General features: G+C 46.9%; 1 pseudogene; it reads left to right on the top strand.

The window, feature by feature from the left end:
- Positions 1–7,340: 7,340 nt before the first annotated feature.
- On the top strand, positions 7,341–8,682 carry LOC149522267 (uncharacterized; annotated as a pseudogene).
- Positions 8,683–9,870: the final 1,188 nt, after the last annotated feature.

Here is a 9,870-nt window from a genome sequence, read left to right as displayed (position 1 = left end):
TGGATAGTACATACAGTGTAAATGCTGTTGGATTCCTAGAACAGCACATACCTTTTGAACTACTTGTCTTGTGAAATGAGTTCCCCAGTTACTGTCTAAAGAAAGAGGCACTCCGAACCGGGGGATTAATTCTCTGAGGAGTTTCTTGGCAACCATAGTAGCATCAGCATGTTTATAAGGATAAGCTTCTACCCATCCCGATAACATATTAATGATTACAAGAAGGTACTCATATCCACAAGATGTAGGCATTTGTACAAAATCCATTTGTAAATTCACAAAGGGTCCCCACAGTGAGGGGTGTGCTGCAATTTTAGTTTTTAACCCTTTGTCCAATGTTATGAGCTAAACAGATAGAGCAAATATTGCAGTACTGTGCCGCCACAGCAGGGAAATGTGGGGCGAACCAATCCTGCTGCACCGTGGCAATCATCCCCCCTGTGTTCGTGTGGGCCACCAAGTGGGGCACACGAACAAGGTAGAGCAGGAGGGTTTGAGGCACAACCAGGCAGCCGGAGTGAGTCAGGGTGCAACAAGAAGCCCCGCCACAGCCAGTCTACTTTTTCAGTCTCAGGTGCCTTGTCTCGTAGCCCAGCCAGTTCTGTGAGGGACGCCTACATTGGCTGGGCTACAGAAGGGCAGACAAGAACACGTTTAGGAGCCTGAAGTCCAGAAAGGGCCGCATTCTTTGCTGATTGATCAGCAAAGGCATTTTTATTGGTAACTTCATCAGAAGGGACCAAGTGTACTTGACAATAGACAAGGAGGAGGGTAAAGGAAAGCACAAAGAGTACATTTACATAACAGCTATTGTAGATGGGGAAACCAGCAAAGGTAAGTGTTAATAGAATTTCTTCTTATCTCTCTTTTTTTTAGTAGATTTAACAAATTGTCTGTAGCCAAATGTTTAAATTTGATTGTTTTAAAAGATTTCAATTGACTTTTTAATTTTTGGGGAGAGTCCTTTAGACTCCCTACCTGGGATTTATTTAAGCGCTTGGATGTTTTCTTATACCACTGCAGATCGGATTTCAAAGAGTAGCCAATTTTTCTTGATTTGTTTTAAATGTAATTTAAGATTTCTTTTTTATTTTTTGTTTTGTTTTTTTCTGAGTCTTTTATACTCCTAATTTGAGATTCAGTTTTCCTTTTGGACACCTCCTCATACCAATTGAAAAAGGCATCCCATTGAACCTGGGTATCTTAGATCCTCTGGAATCCAAGGCACCCTTCAAGTGCACTATTTTACCTATATTAAAAGTACCTTTCACCAGAAACTGTCTAGATGAATCATTTTATGTGTACACATCCCACTTATCCAGGAACTTGCAAGTTTTAGGAGAGCAATGCACATACATATAGTATGCTGGAGTCCCCTTAAGGGGGAATGGGAATCTCCTTTGACTGACCAGTACCTATTACCTCATTTACACAGGGAAACACAGGTACACTAGTGGGGAAGTCTGCAGTGTCCAGGCATCATCCCGTGATTTCTGTCACTGAGGTGATCCTGACCCATCACTACCAAGGCAAAATCTCGCGATTTCTGTCGCTGAGGTGATCCTGACCCCCCGGTAACGGGATGTAGCTAGAGACAGGGAGGGGTAAATGGGGTTAGTCACCACTGAGACCTCATACCATCCAAGACTTCAACTGCTAGAGCTGGTTGCTCCTTCGCAGCGGGCAGCCACGGTGGCTGATGGATGCCCCAGGAGTCTATTCCAGGGAGGTGATAAGACTCAACACTCATTTCTCAGGAATCATGCACTCAGTCAGATACATTCACACACTCAACAAATGCATGATTTAACAACCGGACTTATATACCAGACTCTCCCTCCAGAATGTTCTAATTTCCAAATTCCTGACAGAACTGTGGGGATTCTTTAAGCAGGCACACTGGTTTTGAACTGACCTGAGTTTAAAAGTTCAGATCCAGCAATTCCACCAAGCTCCTGAAGCCAACAGGAAACCCTCTACTGATTCTCAAAGTAGGGATTTAAAAGGCCCTCACCTTGCTTGCAGTGCCTGGAGTTAGGTAGAGAGTGCCTATGGTTTTTCCCGAGTGAAAAGCAGGATGTGTGGATCTGAGTCATGGCATCAGAATTGTCATGGAATAAACGCACGCTAGCTTTAGGGTTCAAGTCAGACAAAACCATTTTAATATCCCAGCTGGGGGGGGGGTGTTGCAGATGGCAGGGAGTTACCCCTTACCGATACAAGCCCCTCTTCACACTCAAACGCCTGAGATATTTATACCTTCTTACAAAGTCACAGTGGAAATTTACAGAGAAAAGAGAAAGTAAGGCACTTTACTCTTAGATGGTAACATCTGCTTGACCCGATAACAAAGTGCAAGCAGCGCGATTTTTTGTTTGTTTGTTTAACAGCATTGTGGTTTCTTGCTCAACTTGCTTAGGAAGCTCACTTCTGATGCAGGATGCACTGCGTACGGTTCAGTCTTTGCCCAGGCTAGTGAGGCCTACCTCCACAGTATGTATTGTACTTGATTTAAAATAAAGTTTGATCAACTAACATGAGAAAGTTAAAAAGTTTAATCTCTTTAATAATTTAAATGCAACTGCCCAGATGCAGTCCTAGCAAAATGGCTTGACTAATTATGTAATTAACAGTGAGTTTCCATTAGCAACAGTAATCTACAGAAGGTTTGGAGAGGGCAGGGCTGTGATTGGCTGGGCCGGACCAGGCCTGAGCACTGCTGATGGAATCCACTCAGGGCAAATTGCTCAAAACCAGAACTGCTGACAGTCCTTGACTGGATACCTTTCCAAAATAGGCCACAAACCAGTCACACTGAGCACTTCAGCTGCCAATCCATCCTGCAGGAAGCCTCATGAGCAAAACCCCTCAGATACACCAGCTCTTCCTATGCCACAATCAGCCCTGGGATTACACAAAGATGAGGGGTTATACAGCCCAATCTCTCCAACCCAGAACAGATCCACCCCATTCCAAAGAACCAGCCATGAATCCCTGGTCAATTTATACTTTAGATCTTACCCACGAGATCACAGTGGACCAATCCTTTAGAATCTAAAGGTTTATTAATACAAGAAAGAAAAGGTTGAGAGTAAGGTTGTTAAGGAGAATACATTGTATACATCAATCAGCAAGTTCTTGATGCAGGATCTTAGCAGAGATGTTAGAAACTGCTAGCATAAAAGTCTTTGGTGTACATCGTATGTCAGGATGGGTCAGCAATCCTTCCTGTGTCTCTGTCCTTAGCAAGGCTGCCTCTGGGATAAGTAGCAAGACTGAAGACAAGATGGAGCCCCCCTCATGGCGTTTGATATTCATTTCTGGTGTCTCCCAAGCTGGAGATAATCACATGTTCAAGTGTCCTGTCTGTTTCATATGCCAGCAGCCATTGTGCCCTGGCTGCTTTGCAGCTTTCCACACGCATTCCTCAGCTGTGTACTGGCCACCTTGAGAACCATTGTCCTTGGAGCCATACTGATTAGCATAGTCACTCATTGGACATTCCTTCCTCATGACAGGCAGTCCATACACAGCATCAGCAGAGCCCATAGTCGTAACTCCTCATACAAACTCCAAACAAGTACATGAATAGCACACATAGAATTAGCACAATATCAGCTTTCATTTGACACCTCGCATGGCCCACTCTGTACCAAATTTGGGGCAAACAGTTTCCCGTGAGCACAGCAATGATCTTAAAGTGAGTATGCTCACCTTAAAATCTAATAATGTGACAGGGGCCTTAAGAAAGGGTTGGGGACTTGAGGAAGGATCTGGGATGCAGAAGCAGGCAGGTGTCTGGCCAGGGGGAAGATGCAATGTGTGGCCAGGAGAAAGGGTGCAAGAAAAAAGGAGGGTGTCAGTGCAAATTGGGGATGCTGGCCGCTGGGAGAAAGGGAATTGAAGTGATTGGGAGGGAGTGTTTGGAAAGGACAGCAAATATTACCTGGCTTTGGGCCTCCTGGCAGCAACATCTCCAGTCACACTGTTCTGGTCACACTGGAGGGAGGCTCAACTGCTGCAGCAGCAGCCACACAGACTACAACCAGCCCAGGACAACAGAGGCACCACTACTGCACCCATTCAGTCCAGGGCTGGAGGTATTGCTGCTTCAGCCATGCAGCCCAGGACCAGCCCCAGAGGCACCCCTGACATGGTCATGTGGCCTCTAGTGCTGGCCTCAGGTTGTATAGCAAAGACTCAGCCAAGCGCTGCCTCCTCTCTAAGGGTATGTCTAGACTACAGGCTTACGTCGACATAAGTTTTGTCGACAGAATCTGTCGACAAAACTTATGTCAACATAGAGTGTCTAGACTACATCCAGTTCTGTCGACAAAGCAAGCTGCTTTGTTGACATAACAGTGTGGACGCAAAGGACAGTGTAGATGCAATAATGCCTTCTATCGACAGAACTCTGTCGACAAAAGGCAGTATTCCTTGTAGAATGAGGTTTACATACGTCAACAAAACTGCTGAGTTTTGTCAATGTTATGTCGATACAACTCAAAGGCAGTGTGGATGCAGGTATAGTTTTGTCAACAAAAGTCCACTTTTGTCGACAAAATCCTGTAGTCTAGACACACCCTAGTGGTTACAAAGCATGAAGAGAGGGTGGGGCTAAGCTCCTTCCCCCTCAGTACATCTTCATTTGGAGGTGGGACCTGGCACTGCCTTGTGAACAGGATCAAAGCCTTAGGCAGGCTGGATTCTGTCAACAGAGAAAAATTTTGCTCACCACCACTATAGGGTTTCTCACCTATGTGGATTCAACTACATGCAACAAGGCTTGAACTATCGCTATAGCATTTCCCAAAGTGAGAGCAGTTAAAGGATTTCTCTCCTGTGAGAGTTCTCATGGATAACAAGGTGTGACCTATGACTGCAGCATTTGCTACAGTGAGAGCAGGTGAATAGCTTCGTCCGTATGGGTTTTCCTATGTCTAACAAGGGTTGAGGTCTGACTGAAGCTTTTCCCACAGTCAGAGCAGCTGAACGGTTTATCCCCTGTGTGACTCCTCCTATGGATGACAAGGTATGAATTCTGACTGAAGCTTTTCCCACAGTCAGATCAGCTTAAGGGTTTCTCCCCCGTGTGAACTCTTCTATGTCTAACAAGATCTGACCGGTAATTGAATCTTTTCCCACAGTCAGAGCATCTGAAGGGTTTCTCCCCTGTGTGGTCTCTCTTATGGATAACAAGCTGTGACTTGTGACAGAAGCTTTTCCCACACTCAGAACAGCTGAAGGGTTTCTCTCCTGTGTGGGCTCTTTCATGTTTAATAAGAGTTGCATAGTCACTGCAAGAACAAGGTGAATGTTGATGGGGGATTTTCATTTGAACAGTTTCGGTGTTTGTTTTCAACCTTCTGCTCCTGTGACTGGATTTATCCTGTCCTGCTCCTGGATGGTTTCCCTGCTGCCTTTGTAGACTACACTGACTCTCACAAGTCTCTCCTTGCTCAGGACTCTGAGAAACATGCCCTTCAGATCTTCCCACTAACACCGCACATGGAGCCATTTGTTCAGGTCCTTCCTCCTGAAGACTCCTCTCACTGTTGTCATTCAGTATCCCATCACCTACTGGAATGGAGAGAGAAAGCACACAGGAGTCATTATCTGAGCTGAGCTGAAAGAAAAATTCTGAATGGTGAACAGCTGGGGGGACAAAATGGGGTACAAACCCAAAGAATGGCTGGAAAGATTCAATAATCATGAGCTGAGTTCACCCTGCACCCCCATAACTCATTCCCCACCCAGCACTCTCAGATTGTAGTTGAAGACAGGCTGAAGGGCCAGTCAGACTTGATGAAAACACACAACCAACATCTGCTATGCAAACTCAGAAATTGGTTTGAGTCACTTTAGCTGATTTCTCACCTGTGTGGGTGTCACTGATGATCTCCCCTTCCTCACATCCTTGGAGATCCAGGATCTGCATCTCTTCCCTTTGCTCCACCCAGGAGAGCACATGAACTTTGGAGACTGGAGATCCTATTTGGGGAGCAATTAACCAAGTGGTGAGCTTGTTCATTAAGGTCTGTGCCATTCCTGCTTCCAAAGCCAGGATCTGAGTCTCCTATCCAGACAGGCTCCTTCCCAACCTTCCAGAGACTGGTCTCTGGCTGGTACAAGATCCCAGGACACACTAATTCCATCCTCCCCCTGCACCACTACCATGTTGGGAATAGCCCAGCAGACTCCCATGAGGAACTGTGTGCTCTGCTGCACTCTGCAGGATACAACTCAGTCTCCCTTAGGGCCTGTTGCATACTTGGGCAGGACAGGAACACACTGCTCATAAGGGGAGAGTTCTAAGACTTTCAGGACTGACAGATGCATCTAGCCAGGACTCATATTTGAGCTGCGATATGTCAGGTCTCTAGTGCTGGGAAGGACAGGATCCAGCAGAGCTCTAGATCCCTATGGGCTCTGCCCACAAAGCTCTTAGCTGGGGGCTGGACTTGCCCTGCTCTTGGGCTTAGATGCTCTACTTGAGCCAGAAGGAGGCCAGGGTAATTCTCTGATCGGGAAATTGAATCCTTGGCTGGCCACTTCAGGCCCTGCCTATGGTTCACACTCCTGATCCTGACTGACTGTGCCATGGTGGGCCCTGTCAGCTGCCCACAACAGCGGTCAGTCCTGCAGACAGTCAGGGCAGTGTTGGTCTGTTCCTGTGGCCAGCCAAAGTGGGGACTGGATGGGCTGCTTCTCTGCTGCTCGTAGATGCTCCTGCAGCTCAGCTCCCCTTCTGAAGCCTTGAATCTACTCTGCCAGCAGCAGCAGCCTTCCTCTTGTGGCCAGTTGGGCCTGCCATTTGGTGCCTCTCTGGCTTACACAGAATCTACTATAGGCAGGGAAGGACTCTGAGTTGGTACCTTCCTTCCAGGAGCTCAGCACAATAGCACAAGTGGACCCTGCAGACACTAAGAGCAGCTGCACCCAGCCCCACAACTCTGATATCTGCCATTCCTGCCTGGGCCCTTCCACTGACACCTCTGGCAAAGGCACAACATGGGAAAGATGGCTGGAACAACAATGAGACCTTAGCTGTGGGAAGAGCAGCACCACTATTTGTCACTGAACGGCCTCTCACACTGGAGCCAGGATTACTGGGGCAGATACTGCTGATATTGGGGGTTCAGGCAATGAGAGACCCTGAACCAAACCCAACCCAGCTGCTCCAGAGCCTACCCAGCTTCTGTTACACAAGGGGACAGGAATCCTCACCCAGCCAGCTCACAGCATCATAATTCTCCTGCATCACATCCCTGTAGAGGGCTCTCTGGCCCGGGTCCAGCAAAGCCCATTCCTCCTCAGAGAAATACACAGCCACCTCCTCGATGGTCACCGGCTCTGCCACAGCCATTTCCTGTCCCCGCCTCTGCAGGCCAGGGGCTGAGCTGGAGTCAGACATGGGTGTTCTGCAGCCTGTCGGGAAGAAGGGGAATTGGACACATTTCAAAAAGGGCTTTAATCCTTTCCACACCAAAATGTACTCACACCAAAATAATTATACCCACCAGGAGACATTAAATTGCTGGGGGAATATTATTAATGTCTCCCTTGGTCACAGACCTTTGTTTGGCATTAGTAATGCCTCTATTGTCTCCTTAAACTTTAGTCAGTATCCAGAGAGCAGTGCCTGGTACAATAATTCCCTCTTTATAGTTCCCAGCACCAGACACATCTACAACCCCACACTGGTATATAAGAATAGCCTGCTACCTGGCCAGTGTGCTAGGGCAGACCTTTTTCAACCAGATCAGATCCTACAGGATCTGTTGTTCGCTGTCCAGTGCTCCATCATTAATAGCAGCTATTGTACTGTGTATCATGCCCCTAAAGAAAGGCCCATGGGAAGAGGGTGGTATAAGGGACCATATTCCCCTATCCTTAGCAAAGAACCTGGACTCTTTTTCATCTGTGGGGTAAAGGCTTAGAAATACCTGCCAGTGGGTTGGACAGGTTGGTGTTCCCTAGGACATGCGGTGCCTAGAGGATTAACGGTACACCCATACATTACAGCTCCAGGTATTACAAACCTTGGAAGCTTCCTGCATCGATCCAAGAGGAAATTTACTATTAACCCTCTTGTGAGACGCCCCACAGGTTTTCATCGATTTACCCGTGCATTTCTGCCTTGGTGTAGCTGAACTTGAACAAGCCATAGTAAATGTGTCAGGGCAACTAGAAATAGCTTTCAACCACATTGCAGATGCCCTAGGCCTGCTCAACGAGCAGATCCAATCAGTGGTCCACTTTGCCCTGCAAAATAGGATAGCATTAGATGCAATTTTCGCTCAACAAGGAGGAGTCTGTGCTGTAATTAATCAGTCTTGCTGTTTCTATGTAAATCAGTCAGGGCAGATTGAACAGGACGTGTCTGCCATAAATGATGCAGTTAAAGTGTTACACGCTGTAACTAAAGATGGAGAAATCTCATGGCTAAGTTGCTTAGCCCAACAGCTAGGACTCTCCTTAACACCTTTCCTACATTCTATCATAACCACTGTTTTGATTATTTTGATTGTTGTAATTGCCTTTTGTATAATATTGTGTGTTGTAAGATGCTTGGTTAATGAAGCCATTTCCTCTGCGCACATTTGATATACAGCGCTGGGAAAAGATCCCAGCCAATTCCTCGACCCCAAGCCCTCTAATCAGGCCACTGGGTACTTTTAGATTCCTTCAAGGTGGGCAAGAGGTGCTGGCACACCATCATCTTGCATTCCCGGGACTGGTGTGTTGTATCAGGGGGTGGAATGTAGCCAGACAGGCCCCCCCATCACATCCATCTTGTTTGCCCCTCTGAAGTGCCTGGAGAATGCAGGGCAGAAAGAAGCAATAAAATCAGCATAGCCTTTGAAGCCTTGATGCGAGGCCAGGATATGCCAGCTCATCTGACCCTGGGTAAGCTGAAAACATAGATATGAGAAAGAACGATTAAGGCAATAAGCTGACCTCGAGGCTGCGAGAACTGCCCTGGCTGGCACCTATAGTCATACGATCAGATACAGTCGTCCCTGGGAGAGGAATCTCCCACTGAGAAAAGAATGCCCAGTTCTCCCAATTTAGTTCTCTCTCTTACAAGTGCAAATTTAGTTCACAACTCCCTTGTAAGAACTGGTGTCACAAAGATGGACCAGCACCATTTGGCATCGCAGATAAGAAAGAGAAATACGTGACCCAATGGGTATAAAGATGGGTCCAGCAGCACACTCACTTTGAGCATCTATCTACCATCTATCTATCTGCTGGTCGGGTTAGGTGATTGACCTCCCAAGGTCCACGGGAATGCCCACCTCATATTTCGTCTTTCTGAGGAATTGAGGGACCTATACTGGCCTGACACGCTGGGACCGAGCGATGCAGAAAGGGGTAAAAATTGTACCCGTATGTGTCCTTTTGTTTTAGTGCATGCATAGAATAGAACTCTTTAAAGATTAAGCTGTCACTTGGTACCATTATTTCTATTTTCTATCTTCCTTCTTCCTCATAGATTCATAGACACGGGGGCTGTGTCTACACTGGGCCACTTACTCCGGAAAATCAGCCGCTTTTCCGGAATAAGCTGCGAGCTGTCTACACTGGCCCTTGAATTTCCGGAAAAGCAACGACGCTCTACTGTACAAAATCAGATTCTATTCCGGAAAAGCTACGCTGCTCCCGCTCGGGCATAAGTCCTTATTCCGGAACACTGTTCCGGAAAAGGGCCAGTGTAGACAGCCCAGTAGTCTTTTCTGGAAAAAAGCCCTAATCGCGAAAATGACGATCGGGGCTCTTTTCTGGAAAAGCATGTATACATTGGCCACAGATGCTTTTCCGGAAAAAGGGCTGTTCCGGAAAAGCAGCCTGCCAATGTAGACGCTC

Source organism: Pelodiscus sinensis, chromosome 19, assembly GCF_052426305.1.
Source record: "Pelodiscus sinensis isolate ZL-2025 chromosome 19, ASM5242630v1, whole genome shotgun sequence".
Classification (NCBI taxonomy): Eukaryota; Metazoa; Chordata; order Testudines; family Trionychidae; genus Pelodiscus; species Pelodiscus sinensis.
The sequence above is the reverse complement of the archived record's forward strand: the minus strand, read 5'-3'. Positions and strand labels throughout refer to the sequence as shown.